This window comes from Boleophthalmus pectinirostris, unplaced genomic scaffold (assembly GCF_026225935.1).
Source record: "Boleophthalmus pectinirostris isolate CB_2022bp ecotype Guang Dong unplaced genomic scaffold, ASM2622593v1 HiC_scaffold_16, whole genome shotgun sequence".
In the NCBI taxonomy this organism is placed as follows: Eukaryota; Metazoa; Chordata; class Actinopteri; order Gobiiformes; family Gobiidae; genus Boleophthalmus; species Boleophthalmus pectinirostris.
Window position 1 is genome coordinate 30,244,138 of NW_026571095.1, and position 17,410 is coordinate 30,261,547.

Below are 17,410 nucleotides of genomic sequence, written 5' to 3' on the forward strand. Positions count from 1 at the left end.
GAAATCAGGTTTTTCGGGTCAGATTGTGTAAAAATAAAGATCAGATTAAAGTCTAACTTGAGTACCAGAGCTTCTGACAGACCAGGGACTGTTGATGATCCGCTGCGTTATAATTGTTGGATATTATGGGATATTTTTAGTGCAGAATGAGCTGAAACGACCTCAAAGTACATCTCGCTGTTTAAGAACTTTCAGATTTCTCATAAATGTCGGACGTGCTAATCTCAGCCTTTGTCTCGTCTCCATGGTGACTCTGAGTGGGTTCTGCGGACTATTATGTTCTGTCCGAACCATGTGCCAGTGACACTTTGGAGACATCGCCATGGAAACCTTAAGTGCAGAAAGAATAAAGGCAGCAGGAGTTCAGCCTTTTGACTTTTGTGTTCGGAAACAGAGACGAGGAGTTCTGGAGGTCTCTGGTTCCAGTCATAACGGATTAGTTTAAAAATACGACACGTGAAAAGTATGCAAATTTTTATTTTATAAGGTGTAAATTGTACAGTTGAATACAGGCAAGAAAACAAGAGCTGTAGCCCATCCATGAGTTTTAAAATTATGAAAAATTAGTACCATAGCAATTAACAATTTACAGTGACCAATCGGAACTCTAGCTCCCCCCACGTGGTCTTGTTTTGCAGGGCTGGGGCCAATTATTGGGGTTCAGTGAGTTGGACTGTGAGCAGGTCTGTAGATCCTGATGATGAATAACACTCTTAAATAAACTGTTATGGTGTTAGTGTGTGTTAGTGTTAGTCACATACCTTAAAAGAGTGATAATTTCCACATCTCAGCAAATAATCCAGTCCGTTTGTGTGAGAGCCATGGTGACAAAAACTCGTATGATTATTATTTGTCTATAAATACTTGTGTACCAGTCTGATCTGATCAGTATTTATGTGTTATGTTACCAGCTTGTCAACGCCTGATCCACTGGGAAAATCAGGTGCCACAGTGGGGTGCCAGTGGCAAACACTGTTGTTGTGTCCTTAGGCAAGGCACTTCACCCTCATTGCCTAGTATGAAAGTGGTGTGTGTGTGAGTGATGTTGGTGGTCGGTGGGGCTGATGGCACAGATTGGCAGCCTCACTTCTGTCAGTCTGCCCCAGGGCAGTTGTGGCTACTGTGGTAGTTTACCACCACCGGGTATGGAGTAAATGAATACTGCTCTGTAAAGCGTCTTTGAGTGTCCAAAAAAACGCCATAAAAAAGTGATGCATTATTATGACAGAAATTAAGTTTTATCGGAGTTTAGCAGACCTAAGTGCCAGAGCCATGTGACCCAAAAGTAGTGAACTGCGTGTCTGAATCCCTCAGTGAATGAGTGCACAATATACAGGGTTCCTATAGTCATTGAAATCCTGTAAAATTCATTGAAATTGAAAATGTAATTTTCCAGGCCTGGAAAAGTCATGGAATTTTGTAAATTCAAAGAAAATTTTGGAAAAGTCATGGAATTTTAGTATCTCTTTCACACAACGCAGCGTTAGGTTAAGTTCTCATCAGGCTATTACAGGGGTCTCCAACCTGTAGCTCGGGAGCTCCCAGTAGCTCTCCACCCCCTAACAAGTAGTTCGCCAAGGCTCGCCAAGGCTCATATCATACTTATTATACTGAATAACTCAAATTTGATTAATTACCATTGTAAATGTGTTGTTTTGAACTTTGTGTTCTAATAATTGGATAATGGTTCTATGTTTAAAGGCATCTAACGGTACAACACTGAAGCTTGGCCTCTTATAGCCACTCTGTTTCCTGCGACCTCTGAAATGAGTGGATCTCTGACATTTTCATTTTGTAAAGGTAGCAAAAGGTTGGAGATCCCTGGGCTATTATGATTATTTCTGAACATATGCGCCTTTTGTTTAAAAAAGACGACAATAAATGCAGTGAGAGTATTTTGAATGTTACAAACTATAATACCAAACCCTAAGGTGAGTGGAAAGGGTTAACATTTCATATTTAGCCCTAAAAGTAAGATCCATTCTACACTTGTAAGCTGCCGTAAAGTCATGGAAAATTCACTTTAGGTTCTGAAAAAGTCATGGAAAAGTTTAGAAATTTTGTCAGTGAAAAACAGTGGGAACCCTGAATATAGTGCACCAAAGAGTGTGGGCCTATGTAGTGAAGAGGTTAGGGATTAGGGTGGACATTCGGACACGGCCTAAAAAGTAACATGGTGATCTAAATATATTATGTGTTACAGTTAATACTCCATAATAAAAGCGTAATAGTCCCTCTTTAAATGATATTATGTGTTCACAGAGAGCTACAACCGGACTCGGCAGAACAGCAGGCGAGCTAACAGACGCTAGCCACGAAGCTGACAGTAACCGTGACGACGAACACGACGACGACGAGAACTTCAGCAACAGTGCCCCGCCTTCTCAGGAACCTGTCACCATGGAGATCAGCTCCTCGCCTCCTCTACTGATGAATCTGGAGAGAGAGAACCTCAGGAACTACAAAGAAGAGGAGGAAGAAGAAGAAGAAGAACTACAATATCCAGAAGTCCAGAAGGTACAGCAGCCAATCAGCAAAGAGCAGGAAGACAACTGTGACTATTTGGTGTTTGAAATCGGTAAAAATCGTAAAGTAATCGAAGAAGATGAAACCTCAGAAGACAACGCCGATGATTTTTGGACGACGGAAATGGAGAGTAAGGAGGAAGTAAAACAGGAAGTAGCCGAAACGAATAACCAATCAGAGCTCTTGTTTGAGTTAGAAGGCAGGGACCAATCAGAGGCCAGGTTCCCGCATGACTCTGACCATGTGTGGGGTCAGGAGGCGGGGCTTAGGGACGACCTCAGCGACTGCCTTCAGGCTGAGCTCGCCGTGGTGTACTCGGACAGCGATGCCGGGGACGACCAATGGGCTGCCTCCGTCAACGGTGATGTCATCGGCCAAACAGGAAGAGACGCAGACGGGAGGAAGGACTCGCTGACTGGTAATGCATCATTTAGTCATTAACGTTTAACTTTATTTAGTTTGCACATAAAATTAGTGCTATGGTTTATAATTTTAGAAACAACAATTTCTTTGTTTATCTTGATTTAAAGTGATTTAGAGTCGATTAAAGGTGCACTGTGTACTTTTTCAGGTGGCTGTCCATCATTACTTACTTGGTATTTTCCACAGTATGACAAAAAATATTTAGCTGGCTTTTTGTTCAATTACAGGTGTTTAATTGCTCAAAATTACCTTATAAAACATGCATTATTACAGTCTATGGGCTTGCCTTTTCACAGATCTGACTTGCAACTAGTCTGTCTCAATTAATCAATCAATATCACTTTATTTTATTTTATATTTAAGATCATTAAGTAATAGAATAATAATAGAAAGCTTAAAATAGAAATCATATACTGTGTCAGGGCGGTTTGAGGAAGTGTAACAACCCTCAGGACAAAAGGAGATAGATATAGACAGGTTTCATGCCATACTGTGGAATATTCTTATCTTGGCATAAGTAATAACATCATAGGCTATGCTCAGACTGCAGCCTGAAGTGACCCAAATCCGCTTTTTTTGCCCCTATGCTCCTGTATCAGATCTTTCAATGACAGTTGGAAAGACACAGATCTGGCCACTTGGATATGTGCTCCTAAAACCGATACATATCCGATCTTTTGACATGCTGAAAGCCCAGGTCGCATTCATCCCACCTACATGTCAGGCTCGAAGTCTAGACAATTTAGGGAAAGCGAAGTTTTGGGTGATCGCTGTTTTCAGGCCAAATTGGAGGGGTCTTATTGGAAGCGGGCGTTTTTTGAAATGATTGGAATGAACGGTCCTGGCTCCAATATAAAAAAAAAAAAAGAGCCTGCGAGCCAAATACGAGACTCAAACAAGCGAAGAACTGGACTGTATTTTGGGAGACAAGCCCAGCGTTTACTCTACTTCCATAAACACTGAACGTGCTCGCTGCATGTGACATGGTCGTATCCTCCAATGTGCATGTGGGACACTTTTGGCTATTAAAGTTCACACTGGAGGTCACATACAATTCACATTTAATTGGAAATGTGAACGACCTCGCAAAAAAATTTCACAAAGAAATAAAAAATTGAGTATTAAGCCCTGCAGTCTGAACGTAGCCTTAGAGACAAGCAGGTAAAAGTAAAATTGCCTAGTGCACCAGTCTTGTTACATAATACATGTTTTTCATCTAATATCTAATCTAATCATCTAATAAGATAACTGTGAATTCACAAAGCAATTATAGACTAAAGTGAAACACTGCCATCTCTGAACCCTAATTGTACATTTGTCATATCCTTCTCTACTTTCTGTTGTTTGTTTCAGAATCAGGCTGTGAGGAGGTGCGAGCAGAGGAGGCGTGCTCAGAAAAGCCCTGTCAGAGCAGTGACCCGGAGAGGAGTGAGTCCAGAGAGGAGATGGCCTCCAGGAGAGACATGTTCCTCCGAGGCTCCTCCACCAGCTCCACCACCAGCTCCACTGACCCAGACAGAAAGGTACAGCTCACCTGTAAAGCTTTCAGCCATGTTCTCATATTGTTTGTCTTCTAAACAAATGAACATACTTGTTTTTTGTTTGGGCTTTCTGTGGAGTTTGTATGTTCTTATATGTTCCAAGCCTTATATTTTATACAATCTTCTGTCTCTGTAAGCCTGATCATAAATATGGTTTAAAAGAATTGTATGGAGCCTGCACTGTTATGAGATGTAAAATGTACCAGAATCACAACTGAACCTGTGTTGCCAGAGCCTTAACCTGCAGATCGAGGACACACCCTAGTAGTTTGTCTCATTCTCAGTATATGGACAGGCCATGTCTCATCAAAAGCTCTAGAAATCCCTCACTGAGCTGCAGAGGCAGCACTAGCACTAACTTATGACTGGCTTCAGGTGCTGGGGTGCCAGTTTCAGTGGAGCATATTTTTCAGTGGGGCATATTTTCCAAACCCAAATGAGAGACCAGTGCCTTCTGATTGTATTTGAACCAAAAACAAATTATAACATAAACAACTTGACCATCATGTCTATTGTTTTTGTAATTAGGAAATAAATCTAACCTGATTCATTAGTCAGTTTCACTTTGTAGAAACCGTCTGACCTTGAAGCATTAGAATTTGTTCGCTTGATGGTAGGTGGGTACTTTTTTATTTAACCAGTCACTGCTATTTGGTTGTAACGTATGTAATGCACCGCTAACGGGGCTAACTGGTATATTAAACTTTTCCCAAATCCTGCAGGAAGAAGGGCAATAACGTCTTTCCCCTTGATGAAATTCACTGAACATTCTCTTTATTCTGGCTTTAAATCCTCGATCTCGGGAATCGTTGCCAGCACAGAATGTACGGCTCTTCGCTGATTGGCCGGTGCCCGGACTTGCACTTTTGGGGTTTTTGTGAACCGTCTCGTGTATTCCGATTCCTGACCTAGTCGCTGGAGAGAAATGAAATTGAGCGGAGGCACTAGGTGGTGCCAGCCTGGCTAGAATAAATCAGCATGACATCTGTAAATGCTCCATTCGATTTGAGCATATTTACCTCGTATGCTATATATGCTATATTTTATTTATTATTTATTTAATGTTTTTACTGATATGGATGTGAAAATGTGTCTATATTTATTCATTTTTACTGCTACAGATTTGCTCTGTTGAAGTTTTGTTGTATTTTGTACAGTGACAATAAATTTAAATCTAATCTATTTGAGGACACAGAGACTGCCAGATGCGATATTTAAACGATAGGCCAAAACAATCTCATAATACCCTTAAGTATTTCCCAAAGCCTGAATAATACAAGACTTTTGTGTCAGAAGTGTCAGAATTTGCTGAGTCAGTTGCTGTTTCTCTCTCTCCAGCTTTCAGACGTCAGCGCGCAGCAGGGCCCTCAGAGCGAGAACGTCTCCACAGAGCACCTGGACTTTCTCTTGGCACGGCAACAGTGGAAGAAGATGGAGGAGGAGGTCAAAGGTCGGCCCATCCCCAAACCTGGGCTGAGGGCACAGGGCAGCTTCCAGGGCACCCACACCTCCCTGTACCCCCCCACCCGCAGCCCTCGCCTCAAGCACAGGTACCAAATTCTGCTTTTTCGTATGTGATATTTTTACTCATAATATAACTCACTTCTTGTACTCAACTGTGTTTTGCTGTACAGGGATGTCCAGGCAGCTGCAGCCGTTCCCCGGGAACCACCCCAGTCCTCCGCTTCATCCTCAGTTCAATCCTCGGCTCTGTCCTCCACTCTGTCCTCAGCTTTGTCCCCGGGCTCGGAGGACTCGGGCCTGGACGAGTCGTGGTACCGCAGCCCCCTGGAAGAGCCGGAGTCTGCGGTGGAGCGAGAGATCCGGCTCACACTGGAGAGAGAGGAAAAGCACCGCAGGGAGAGGGGGCTCATCCAGAAAGGCATCGCACTACCACGGTAATAACACATATAAGTATTTCAAAAATATTTTTAAAAAGAAAAGGGACAGAATGGAGAGGCTATGAATCATAACGTTACCAGCCCACTAACCTGATGGTTCAAACCCTACTAAAATGGTAAACAGGCTATTTTTTCAGACCAAGAATTTGTTTTCATACCTGACATTTTCAACTGCTCACTCTTCCTCAGAGTGGTCACGTAATTTTGCTGTGACATGTCCGCTCAGCTGATTTATAGGTTACAGGTTTTGGTGCTGTCTTCCTATCAGTGGTGGCAGGACAACAGCGCCATCTGCAGTCCGACTTCCTCAGGACAGTATCCCAGGACAGGTTTGTGAGAGTAAAAAAGCCCTCTTGTTCCGGTTTATAGCCCTGTGGGCACGTTTCCGTATTTCAATTGCCTCTTTAATTCAGCGACGATGTTTGTTTTTCGCCTTCGCTGTTTCCTTGTCGCATTCTGTCCTATGTTCCGTTTTTCGTCTACTGTTTTCCCTGTTTTCCTGATGTATGTTTTATTGCAGGGCATGCGGGTTATTTTGTATATGACATTATATTTATGCTCTGGTTCTATTTTGTCTTTTGGGTGGATGAGTAATTGCCTTAGTTTTCTGTATGGCTTCACTGGTGTGCTGATATTGTGCTTTCTCATTGCCCTCTGCACTTTTCCTGTTATGCCCTGATGTACGGTAATGTTACCATGCCTTTGCTCTTTTTATCGGTTTTATTTTATTTATTTTTCTCTCTGACCTATTGTTTTCCTTTGTTTATTGCCCATTTTGGGTATCAGTCTGGTCTGAGGAAGACCGCTAGCAGTCAAAACTGCTAGTTTGAAAACCAAACTCTTGGTCTGAAAAAAAGAACCTAATAACATAAGTTATCAAAAGACCAAATTCACATCATTGGGTAAACAGCTTTATTTCTAGAATGCATGGTACATTTCTACCTCCATGCTGGACAGTCTTAACACTTTATATAAAGAAAACTTACATTCTTACATCATGTGCGTAAACACGGGAGGTAAGAAGGCTCAAGTGTCTGAATGTGGGAGCTGGGATTGAACCAAATCATTTAAGGAAATAAAAATGCCCCAGTTGAAGCTGCAGTAGCAGTCGACCACCACCGAACATGGAGCACTTTGATGGGCTTTGTCAAAGCTGCAAAGCAGACAGGCCTGTTAAGTGTAAGAACAGTGTTATTATTATTATGAATCTGTCAAAAGAATACTGCCATTCTTAGTCCTGGTGCAAGACGCTCTTTACACAGCATTAAATACTGTAAATAAAACATGTTTTGTCTGAATTATGAGCACATGAACTTAAACTTGTGTCCAGGCCGTCATGTCTGCAGACCAGCCGCTCCCCGCCTCGCCCCCCCGCCTGTCGGACCCCCACTCTGTCTGTGTCCCCCTCCTTCTCCCCCTCCTGCTCCTCCTCTGTGCCCCGTAACTACCACGAGCTAACCGCCAGCAACGTCATCATCCTGGAGCCCGACACCAGCCCTGCCTCCAGGTCCCGCCTCATCTCCACGGCCACCGGCGCCCTCTCTGACTGGCCCGGCAGCTCCGCCAACGTGGTCGTCGTGGAAACCTCCAACCTGATCATCCGAAGTGCGTCGGAGTTCTGCCTCAACACTGCCCCCGTTGGAACAGAAACGCAGGTACAGTATCTGGAGCGCAAAATCTTAAATGTCCAAAGTCTTAAAAACATGAAAAACAGAACTTGTTCAATTTCAACAGTTTACAGTGGCTCCTAAGCATCACAATTATTCACTGCAATGAGTTGTGTTTTCAGAGTCCAGAGCAGAGTTTTGCCATTTCTTCTTGGTTTTAACCATATTTTTAAGTTCTGTCCCCACCAAAAACATGCCTGGGGTTGTGTTTTATTTCATTTGGATATGTTCCTTCTATTTAGTCCAGTGTCCTTCAGATGGAAAAGGCTCCTCCCTCACGGTCATACATCAGTTTATTGTGATGAAGTTCCTCTGTGTTTTTAAAGTTCTTTCACTTTTGCCACACTTTTAGCATGCTGGAGCCAGTCCCCTGTATTTTTTCCTCTCTCCAACCCTCCAACCACATTTAGGTGAGGTCAAAGCTTTGTTAAGAGACATTGTTGAGCGTAGAGCTGTGCCAAAAATCGAAAGATCAATAGATCGCAATCTTAGCTTTGATTGATCATGATGATAAGGTAAGCGCATTTTAATCGACAGATCTAAAGCCGAGCGAAGACTGACAAGGATTTATGCTGTCTTGTTTAGGAAAAAGCAGTCAGGGCCACTACGCGCCTCTTTGTTTCCTCACGAGTTTTCACATTCCAGAAGTTTTGACTTAAATCTGGACAATTTGAAGAGTCCAGTGTCTCTCTCTTCCTCTGTCTCTGTCTGACTCTGTATAATCTAGATCCTCACCTTTTCTCCTTTTTTTTCTCCTCTGGTGCTTCTTATCATTATTATCCAACTTATGGAAAGTAAATGACTAAACTTGAGTCAAAATTTAACACACAGGCATCGCAAGTGAACATATTTCAGCCGCTAATGGTTATGCGTGTATGCTTTTATTTAGGTTTAATATTTTGTACAAACTCATTCCAAACTTTAATTGTAAATTTCTCCAGAATTATTAGTCTGTTAAAAACTGTTGTGATCCTGACACACTGCTCTCACACTGTCTGTGTTTAATAAGATAGAGTAAGAGAAAATCGAAAATAGAGATCAACCAATATGAAAAAAAACACACAAAAAAACGTGGTTCTTTGTTTTCCCATATCGCCCAGCCCTAGTTGAGCATGTAAACCTTTTGGTGTTTTATTTTAGATCATAATTAGCATTTCAATTCAATTCAGAGACCACTAAAGCTCCTCTTTTACATGTGAGTGTGAGGAGAGCAGAAACATGACACTAACATCATGAAGTAAACATGTTTTAAAGGTGCATTGTGTAGGTTTTCTGCTTGAGGGTCTTTCAAACAGTTTTCGCCCTGGTGACATAGTTACTGCTTTGTTTGGAATGTTTCTCATATTGTATTAAACATTCCTGTCTTCATGGAAACCAAACCAGACCAAGTTACATGTCAGATCTGTGGAGAGGCAACCCCGCTCGCATTCAGAATAATGTTTTTCAAGGTTTTTTGGGCTATAAAACCAACTGTAATTGCACAGATGTAAGGTAGAGTTGCCAGAAAAGCTACAAAATGCACCTGTAATATGGAGATAGGCTTCACTATTCATTTGTTTGTGAGGGAACTTTCATTTTGACATATCAGCGAGACAAGTGATCGAGCTGTAACAGTACTTTTGTTCCTAGTTGCCATGACGTTTTCGCTTGTGGGCATGTTTTTGAGGACTAGTGACTATTCAAAAGAGTTCATTGGTATGGCAACGTCCTCATTTTCCATCACTCTCCATCCCATGGGACTTGTTCAGCATGCATATTAATTATTACACTTAAATTCACATCTCTTTGTGTTGTACTGATGGTTCAAATCTCACCCAAGAGCATTTTTCCAGTGCAAGACAACTTCCCCCACTTTTTCAAATCCAGTCAGAATAATTTGAAAGCGTATCTGAGTCAAAACCTGCTCAGAATCAAGATGTAAAATGGAAAAGGAATGAAATAAATCCTATAAATAACCACATTAGTCATTTCGGGTGCAAACGAGACGAGGTGTGATGACGGCACCAGGGCAAAGTGTTGGAAAAGCTGTGAACTGTGAAGGCAACACCTCGTCTGAAGACTCACACTGAGGTTACACTCGCACACACTCACACACGCACACTAAAACACTAAAACACACGCAGAAACAGATGAGAACTGGATTTAGAACCTGCACTCTGACACTGCTGGGAAAGACAGTGATCTGTACTTAGCCACAAACAGACAGAGACCTGTTTAATAGGGGTTTTGTGTGTACTTGTGTGTGAACTAAAGTATAGATAAAAAAAAAAAACACTTAGAAGGCAGAAAAAACATCTACAATAAAGTCATGCTCCTTAAATTAATTAAATTAATTGGGCAATGCATAACTTTCTGGAGGTAGCGCTTGTGTGATTCCATGGAAATGGAAAAATAAAAGTCCTATGGTGGCAGAGTCGTCATCGTCGTTTTGCAAGTCTCAAGTAAGTCTCGAGTCTTTGACCTTAAGTCCGAGTCGAGTCCCAAGTCAAATACAGGCAAGTCCAAGTCGAAAACATGTGTGAATGAAACAAAACACAACTCCAGGTCTGTTTCTGAGGTGGTAACAAACTTCTCAATCCTTAAATTGACCCTCATGCAGCACGGTGGTTCCAGCTCTTTAACTTTACATCTTTAGATAAAAGTGGTCTGAGCAATGTAACACGTGTCTAATCTTCTGGACTTGGATGTGTTGGTGTTTGTCAGGAGAGCACGTTCACCTCCAACCCATTCTTCAAGCTGCGTTCCCTGAGCAGCCAGTCCCTGGTGGAGCAGGAGATCCGTCTGGTGCGGCAGAGGGAGGAGGAGTGGAGGAGGCAGAGGGAGGATGTGTTCAGAGGGAGGAGGGAGAAGTACCACACTGTGCTGGTGTCCCCGGCCCTCACTGACAACATCAGCGCCAACGGTGAGAGCTCACACCAATACTGTCTGTCTATTGTCTATGGGTGTGCAAAAATATCAAAATATCAATATACCTTATCGTTTAATGTGATGATACAGTATCGATATCGGGGACTGCTGTATCGATATATCACCAAGAGTATTTTTTGGTATATTTTAGTAAATTATTTTGTTACAACGCTAGAGTTTTGTTGCTTGTTTATGGGAAGGAAACTCATTTATGCAACACATTTGATATTTTTACTGTTTTGATGATTAAAATGTTTGTGTTTCATATGAACTTTGCACGAGAAGTGACTTAACAAAGAATTTTATTATCACAGCCATCATTTAGCCTTTATTTTTTATTAAACTGTATCGAATTGATTTGAAATATATCTATATTGAATCAAAACTGCACTGTATTGTATCGTGGCCTGTGTATTGAGGTATGTATCGTATCAACAATTTCTTAACGATACCCAGCCCTACTATTGTCTGTATCATGGAGAAACTGTGCCCTCAGACAACCATGTGACTCTTGGCCATTGACAACACAGCTTCACAACTGATCATGTTTCTCTCACTCAAAAACACTTCCAATCTCTCACTCGCCTACCAGAGGCTGCATGTGTCCTGTGCAGAGCAGCAAACAACAGCCATAGTGACAGACAAAAGTCTGATCAATAAATAAAACATGCAGGCATAGAGTTGGTAAGTGTAATATCACTCCTGGGTCCAAGGCAGCATTGTGGCAAGATGAAAAAACAAAGCTACAAATCAGCTATGAAATTCAGATTAGACCTGGAAGTGATATCATCACTTAACAGCTCTTGTAGTTGTGATTCAACACGCAACTTCACATTGTGGAAGTCTTCAAAGTGATAATCAGCTTTTGCTATTCAATAACAGAACCAGCTCTTCTTAGAACACCTCATAAAACTCAGGTTCAGACACTCTCCTGACCAGAGTTTGTGCAGCAGCAATTTCCTCTTCTCTGGATTGTCCAGTTTGTGTCTCTTTTTCTCCCTGACTCTGGTGCTGTGGTCAGACTGTGCATGTGGTTTGGCTTTTTACAGGTTGTCTGCTAAAAAGGTCTCTTGATCTCTGACCCCTGCAATAGCATCTTCATGTGGACAAGCAGGTGAAAAGTTTCTTAGGGCACCTCTAAATAAGAGAAAATGCATCTTGCTGAAGGACACTGTTACTGGATGTGAACAGATTTTGACATCATCATTTATGAAGTAATGTCTCTATCATGTTTGGCTGTTGCTGTGTCCAGTTCCAGAGGTAGCAGACAGATGTGTGTCGTCTCCGTCCTCCCCCTCCAGGATGCGCAGAATGGAACGCTCCAGCCTGTCATGTGACCACAAGGTAAGCTTTATCTACTCTATAGTTTATTATCTACTGGACTAAAGCTCAAACTATATTCCTTGCATCCTAATCATTCACCCTGATGAGTGCATGAGCGCATTTCACATCAGAAATGAGCTCATGTCAGAGGTTTAGTCATCCCTGCTAACAACAGCTACCATTCTAACAGTATTGGCAGGTTTCACTCAAGTAACCCTAAGTCTAAATATAGGTTATGACCCGTACAATATGGAAAAGTCGAACTTTTCATACAATTTGGATGATTTTCGTGGCGTTGAGGCGATGAATATAATACATTATCTGGTGCTGCAGACCTCGTATTACATTGAGCCAAATGAAAGCCTTTCAAAGCCTGGAGCCGTACAACTATTTAGAATTAAAATCACCCGCTGCACTAGGATAATCTAAAATAATGATTAAAAAAAAAGCTTTTTGCGTGACAAGTTAGAAGCTGTAATGCAACAGTTTACCTGTCACTTACGATGCTTGTTGTTCTAAATGATTGCCCCAAAAAACTTAAACTTGAAAATATTAATTAATAAATTACACAATCCTTACCGGTTACAAAGTGGTCGCTGTGAACTCTAGCACTGTCTGTTTCCACGCCTCCTGTTTTTAGCCAGAGATTATTGATCCACTTTTTTTCTGTAAGTTTTTAAATACTAGCTCCCTTGTGACACACCACTTTCGGTACACGAAAAAAAAAAAAACAAACAAAAAAAAAACGTTTGTCTTTCTCCCAATTAGAGCGGTTGCAGCAACCATAAACTGCACAGAAATTAGGCATTTTCGGTGCTGAGTCAGCGGAGGTAAACGAGGTTCTACCAGTAAAGAAATCAGTAGAGCTAATAGAGCTTATCAGAAAATATAGACCAATTAAAATCTATCTTAACTTTGTCAGAAGTCTCAAAACAACATTCCTGTTCAGAATTCAAGTCATTTTAATTGTAGCCTGGTCTATAGTTTTGCTGTACATTTGTTTACATCCAATCTGTTGTCATTATCATGTCATACACTGCCACTGTGATTCTTTATAATTAATTTTTTATCCATCTTCCTCCTTGATTGATTTGTACAAACATGCACCTTTCACTTTGGTAAGTTCATCCATTAATCACTCATTCATTTGTTCATTTCATCTCCTCCATCTTCACCCGTGCCCAGTGGCTAAGCTGAGTGTGCCCCACAGTTCCCCTCCAGCCTGACGTCGGTGCCCAGACGACAGAACGCCATGGCACAGCGGTGGGAGGCGTCTCTGCTGGCCAATCAGAAGAAAGACTGAGCTGCGGGGAGCCAATCAGAAGAAAGGGGGACTATACTTACTCCGCCCACTTTTCCTCATGTAACCGCTCCTCTCTGTACCAGCAAACATTGAAGCAATGGTCAATGTTAGTGTTGTATAGACAGTACAACAGGCGGAACAGTGGACCAGGGTAGAGCGTTTTGATAGGTTTTATTTGAAGATGCCTGTAAAACAAACTGAAAACATCACAAGGCGACATCCTGTAGCATTTAGGCTTTAGTTCATGTAGCACTAATGGTGCTTTTGATTATCGATCCGTCACCCACTCGGATCTCAGATATGATGTCACGGCCACACTTCGAGCCTTTAATAATGTTTTGTGCACAGCTGGACATAGCTAATGCCGTAGCCGTCCCTTTCCGGTTTCCCGAGTTTGACTTGAAGGAAAATATGGACGCCAACTGGAAAGCTGTTATTGTTGTTACTTATCTTCTGTTAGCATAGCCTGATTTATCAACTGGTTTCACTTCGTTGAAACCCTCTGACCTCGCAGCATTAGAATTCGTTCGCTCAACGGTAGGCGAGTACTTTTTTAAATTTAACCAATTGCTGCTGTTTGGTCGTGATGTATGTAATGCGCCACTAACGGGGATAACTGGTATATTAAGGTTTTCCCAAATCCCATAGAAAAAAGGGCAATAACGTCTTTCTCCTTGATAAACTTCACCAAACATTCTCTTTGTTCCGGCTTTAAATCCTCGATCTCGGGAATCGTTGCCAACACAGAATATATGGCTCTTCGCTGATTGGCTGGTGCCCGAACTTGCACTTCCGGGGTTTTTGCAAACTGTCTAGTGTATTCTGATTCCTGGCCTAGTTGCTGGAGAGAAATGAAATTGAGACACTAGGTGGCACCAGCCTGGCTATTGTTAGCAGCTGTTTAAAACAAGTTTTTGTTAAATATTGGCCTCACCACAACACGACTAAGAAAAACCAAAGGCAGACGCAGTAAGGTATTGCAGTGATACAAGTGACTGAAAACGAGTAACTGAAACTGTCATATAAGTCACCAAAGCATCCAAACACAATGAAAACAGCTCATACTTAAAAATTAAACTGGCCGCAACCATCTTGGATTCTATCTCGCAAACTTAACTCGGTCTCCTCTGAGTTCTTCTGAATTCCGAGTTGCGGTGTCTGAGGAAAAGGGGCGTGTCAGTGCGTGTCGCTAGGCAATGTCCTCGATTCTCAGAGTCAGATAGACAATCAAACCTATTTGACCTATTTATACTTTGCAGTTACCATGGTGACACAACGCACACACTGAGGAGTTTTTCTTATATTATCTGAATACAAAATTGACTTAAACACATTTTAAAGAAACCTCTGTTCCGTCCTGTTTAGGTGTTTGATTTTACACAAAAAAGGTGAAAGAGTCAGTTCTTTATGGTCAGTTTGTGTTAAAAGTAAGTACGGCAGTGTGACGTCACCCATAACGTAGAGTGACCAAATGTCCTTATTTACCTGAGTCCCAGTTTTGAGCCCCGTCACCCCTGTCCCAGCAGATTTATACAAAACCGGAAGTGCACCCATGCTCACTTCCTGTTTAGGATGTAGCGGCAAGTGCGTTAGCTATGTCCATGCACTAGTACAGTCTGTGCTCTGACACCAAATTAGCGTAACTAGAGCCTAATACTATTCATCACAGAATGTTTACCTTCGCAACTGGTCCTTTGTTCCGCTCATTTTACTGTCGATCTGACGTTTTGATATTTGTTGAAAATAAAATACACACATTCCCAGAAGTAGCCATATTTTACTGCCAGCTCAACTTAATTTAAAACTACATCTTGTGAACACGTGGGCACTTTATCTTTAGCAGAAACCGTCCCATTTAACAATACGCCGTTATTATCGTCCATTATTTAACCAAATACCGTACACGATACTCCGTTGATGTCATATTTACAGCACTTTAACTGATAAGCAATGAGCATCCTGTACATTTTCGAGCTATTTATTCATATTTATTTGTGATGGTATGGATATGTTGACACCCGGAGTCCAGTGTGCATTTTTACATATTTGTACTTGTCCAGTTTACCCTCAGAGAAGTATATTGTATTGTATTTTTGCTGCATACAGTATTTATGGAATTAGCAACGCTTCGGAAATTATGATATTTTATTGTGTACGGATGAAGATATGACATTGGTGTAAGAGTGAAGAATGCTGATTATGTTGTTAAATTTAGTTTTAGTTTTTATTAATTTCAGACAGTAGTTATAAGTCAGGGTGTGTTCAAGTCAACTCAGAAACAAGAACTCTTACGGATTTTAAACTAGAAGATTTTAAACCTAAAAATTATGAAGATATGAAATTGGTGAAAGTTTGAAGAATGCTACTTATGTAAAATTTTGTTTTAGTTTTTATTTATTTTGGATATAGAAGTTATAGGTCAGGGTGTGTTCAAGTAAACTCAGAAACAAGAATTCGTGTGGATTTAAAGTAAATTTTGAATGCAAATTTTGAAATCTAAAAATGATGAAGATATGAAATTGGTGAAAGAGTGAAGAATTATGTTGTCAATTTAGTTTTTATTTTTATACATTTTGGATATAGATGTTTTAAGTCAGGGTGTGTTCAAGTCAACTCAGAAACAAGAATTCATGTGTATTTTAAACTAGAAAATTTTAAAATGCAAAATTTTAAACCTAAAAAATTATGAAGATATGAAATTGGTGAAAGATTGAAGAATGCTACTTATGTTAAATTTTGTTTAAGTTTTTGTTTATTTTGGATATAAAAGTTAAAGGTCAGGATGTGTTCAAGTCAACTCAGAAACAAGAATTTTTTTACGGATTTAAAGTAAATTTTAAATGCAAATTTTTAAACCTAAAAATGATGAAGATATGAAATTGGAGAAAGTGTGAAGAACGTTACTTATGTTGTCAAATTTAGTTTTAGTTTTAATTTATTTTGGTTATAGAGGTTAAAGGTCAGGGTGTGTTCAGGTGAACTCAGAAACAAGAATTCTTACCTCAAAACTTTAAATCATGGAAATGAATACAAAACCACATTTATTTTCATTTTATTTTATTTTTCATACATATTGTCGACAATCATTCACAGTTAGTACATTATAAACACATGTCATACAAAACAAGGCTACACATTGACAAATATTCAACATGTTTGGTTTGATTTGAACGGGTTTTCTGAGATGAACTGAATGCACCAACCATTAGCAGTTAGCATAGTTTGTTTAAGCAGCTAATGCTATTTGATTAGCGATAGCCACACTTGTTTATCTTGTTTATTTCTGTTCATGTTAGTTTAGTCCTACGCAGTTACGCACCAAGTGTCCTGATAGGCATTATTTATTCTTTATTTATGTATTTATTTAATTTTAGTTGTGTGTAATTTATCTATTGCCAAATTTAAGTGTGTTAACGAAATGCAATAAAGGGTGAATTGTGAGCGGGACGGTGATTGTCTTATTTATTTGTCTTTGGAAACAAAACATGTGATGACAACTTCCAGCGGTAGAAAGTCTGACAAAATCTAGGAAAAATTGAGAAAATGTCCCAGTTTTCTTGTGTCATTGTAGCGTTCTGTTATGTTCAGTGAATCAACAATTACAACCACACCTCAGTTTTCATCATTTCTCCACTGACGCACAACTCCGAGCGCACTGGGTACATGCGATTGGAAGAGAGGAGATGATTCCAAACAGCACGTTTTTTTTTTTTTTTTTTTTTCCTTCCCAGATACAAACAAAAAGGCACCATACAAAGATCACATCTAAACCTAGTAAGATAAACAAAACAAATCACAGTTGTGAGGAAAAATCAAAAC

The 17,410-nt window shown here is 40.6% G+C and overlaps 1 long non-coding RNA gene across 1 annotated transcript; it reads left to right on the top strand.

Annotated features, from left to right (window-relative positions):
* The first annotated feature begins 10,886 nt into the window (after nt 1–10,886).
* On the top strand, nt 10,887–14,556 carry LOC129408313 (uncharacterized). Its single transcript, XR_008631877.1, has 3 exons — nt 10,887–10,960; nt 12,218–12,309; nt 13,474–14,556. It is a non-coding gene; the product is annotated as an uncharacterized LOC129408313 (long non-coding RNA).
* The last annotated feature ends 2,854 nt before the right edge of the window (nt 14,557–17,410 follow it).